This window comes from Gekko japonicus, unplaced genomic scaffold (genome assembly GCF_001447785.1).
Source record: "Gekko japonicus isolate JY-2015 unplaced genomic scaffold, Gekko_japonicus_V1.1 scaffold1481, whole genome shotgun sequence".
Taxonomy (NCBI): domain Eukaryota; kingdom Metazoa; phylum Chordata; class Lepidosauria; order Squamata; family Gekkonidae; genus Gekko; species Gekko japonicus.
The window spans coordinates 96449-99624 of NW_015170326.1; positions in this window are offsets into that span (position 1 = coordinate 96449).

The following is a 3176-nucleotide window of genomic DNA, read 5'->3' on the forward strand; positions in this document are numbered from 1 at the left end:
GAAAGGCAGAGCTGTCCTGAGCTTCTTTTCTAATGAGCTTTGACAATCAAGTGGGAATTCTCCAGCCTCCCCCTGCCCCGAAGCCTAGCTAAAACCCGAGAGTAAGGTAAAAAGGGAAAGGCTTCCCTTACTCGAAAGCTAGTCGGACCCGACTCTAGGGATGTGGTGCTCATCTCTGTTTCCAAGCCGAAGAGCCAGCGCTGTCCGAAGACGTTTCCGTGGTCATGTGGCCGGCGTGAGTAAACGAGACAGAGGGCCTCCTCACTGCATCCTCAAAGAGGGACGGTTCTGCACGTGAGTTAGAGGAGGACACAGCAGAGAACGGAGGCCAGGACCCAGATCGTCGAAAATATTCCATTACTCACTTGTGAAAATTAGATTCTGCTCCCTGCTTTTCTTGTTTGGCACCCTTCTTTTACTGACTTCATTTATACCCCACCTTTCCTTCCCAACAAGACCCACAGTCGCTTACATCATTTTCCTTGCCACCATTTTATCCTCACAACCATCCTGCGAGGTAGGTGAGGCTGTGAGTGTGTGGCTGGCCTGAGGTCACCCAGCGAGCTACCATGGCAGGGGGAGCATTCGAACCCGGGACTCCCAGATCCTAGTTCGACTCTCTAACCACTGTGCTACAGTGGCTCCTCTTAATATTATTGCCAATTAAAGAAATCTTACAAAGAAGAAGCCACGGTGGCAAAAAGGGAACGCGCGGATCATAGAGACGGCAAAAGAGACGTTTGGGTTGAGCACAATCTCACTTTATTGGCCTTGAATTAAATATACGGAAAGCATCCGTGAACAAAGGATTCCTGCTTGGCTTATCAAGGGTAGCAACAGCTATCTGTATTTAAAATAGTTTCATTTAATATATAAACGTGAGCATGATACACAAATTCCTATTCGTTACAAGAGGACTTGCCCAGGAGAACTTCCTGGTGGATTGTGCCCTAAGTATTTAGTACACACACACACAAACACACAAAGGCAAAGTGTCGCTCAGAATCCCATTCCTATCAACGGCTTCTGTACAGTCCAAGGCAGCAGAAACCAAGTCCAAAGAACTGGAACAGCCCAGACGGCATTAAAACATGGCAATGGCAGTTAGAGGTAATCCCTGGAATTCGGATGAGTGTGGCAGTCTCATCAGCTGGTTCGCACAACTTTGGCTCCTTCACTTATGCACAGCCCCCACCCTCCCGCCCTGACGTTATCACTGAATGTCCAAACTGATTCGGCAGAGAAGCACCGGACTGTTCTTGAAACAAATATTCCACATGGTTCGTTCATACGAACAGTTGTCAAGCGAACAGGCGGCTGCGAACTGGATCCTCCCGAGGAAGAGGCAGAGAACCTCCATCGGACGCCCATTGTGGTTTGCACATTGGTGCTGTGCTCCTTTCCTGACATTCTGCACATGTGAATCGGTATTCCCCCCCCCCCATCTTGTCTTCTACCACATAGCTTATTTTGAAATCTGCATATGCTAAAATTTATGTCCATAAAAGGCCGACCCTTCCTTTGCTTTGGGTCTGGAACTTTGGCTTTTTCCAAAAAAGAAAGAAACAACAACTACCTTTGAGTAAAAAGGAAGTCAGTCCTGAAAATCAGAATCAGTTAGGACCTCGAGGTCCTAAAAGGTAGCAAGGCTTGGCCCAGGAGCCCGACTTTCCGTGCTGCCACTGAAACCCTTGGAATGTGTGATGTGTTAACAGTGCCTCTGATCATGTGCAGAGTTCCTGTTGCCGTATAGTAAAGCCAGAGCCTCCCTTCATGACAGCTGCACTGTCAGGGTTGCTAGGGAAAACTGCGACTTGCTGTCTCAGGGCCCCCAAGCTCTAGCCATTAGGATACACAGCCTGAATTCCTCTGCTCTGCCCTGGGAAGGCAACCCGGCATGTGCTGTAAGCGTGGGGCTGCCCCACTGGTTGCACTGCAGCTCTAGTTGCAGGGACCACCAGACCTCGTACACAACCCAAGAGATGATGTTATGGACTCTGCAAGGAAAGGCAATCTCTCAGGTGCCTCCTGGAACCCCCCCCCCCCCCCCGGGTGTAACCCACACCCTTGGAACGATCTAGAAACAGCCTTATAGAGGCAGTCCTTGCCGCTGGAAGGCTGTTCTTCAAAGCCGGCTCTGGCTCCAGGCCTTTCTCTAGTTTCCCAAGCTGGGATGCAGTGGCTTGAATCAGGCCCGGGGGGGGGGGCGTAAGGAGAACCCTCGTTTTGCTCATGAAAAGCAAGAGAGTTTGCGAGGCAGGTTTTCCCGCTGCCTTCGCGCAGCCGTGCTCCCCAACTCATCATTCAAACACTTTGGTCCAGGGGGAATTTTTCCGCTGGAAATCAGGGAGTGGGGGGGGGGAGCCGGTCCCCTCAAAGGTTGTCCAGGCTTTCCCCTTAACATTCCAGCCCACATCCTCTGAATCCCAGAGCCAGGAAGCAACATCAGGGAAGGCCACGGCCTCTCTGCCCTGTTTGTTGGCCCTCCAGAGGAACTGGTTGGCCACTGTGAGAGACGGGATGCTGGACTGGAGGGACCCTCCCTGGTCTGACCCAGCAGGGCTCTTCTGAGGTTCTTCTCAGGGGAAGGCCGTGGCCTCCATGCCCTGTTGTTGACCCTCCAGAGGAACTGAATCCCAGAGCCAGGAGGCACATCAGGGAAGGCCGCAGCCTCTGTGCCCTGGTGTTGGCCCTCCAGAGGAACTGGTTGGCCACTGTGTGAGATGGGACGTACGTTCTTGTACACCTGACATCTCTCCACATAGAACTAACTTTCTAGTACTTTTTTTGTAAAAAGGGAACGTTCCTGCCACCTACGTTCCCCTCAACCGCGCCAGAACACATATGAACACCACAGGAAGCGGCCTTGTACCAAATCAGACCACTGGACCGCCAAGGTCAGTCTTCTCCATTCAGACCGGCGGCAGCTCTTCAGCGTCTCAGGCTGAGTTCCTTCCCATCACCTACCGCCTGGTCCTTACTACACTACACTCTGTCTGGGGCAAGTGATGCTCTGTCTTTTTGGTGCTTGGGGGGCAAGAGTGGGAGGGCTTCTGGAGTTCTGGCCCTACTGGTGGACCTCCTGGTGGCACCAGGGCTTTGGCCACTGTGTGACACAGAGTGTTGGACTGGATGGGCCATTGGCCTGATCCAATATGGCTTCTCTTATGTTCTTA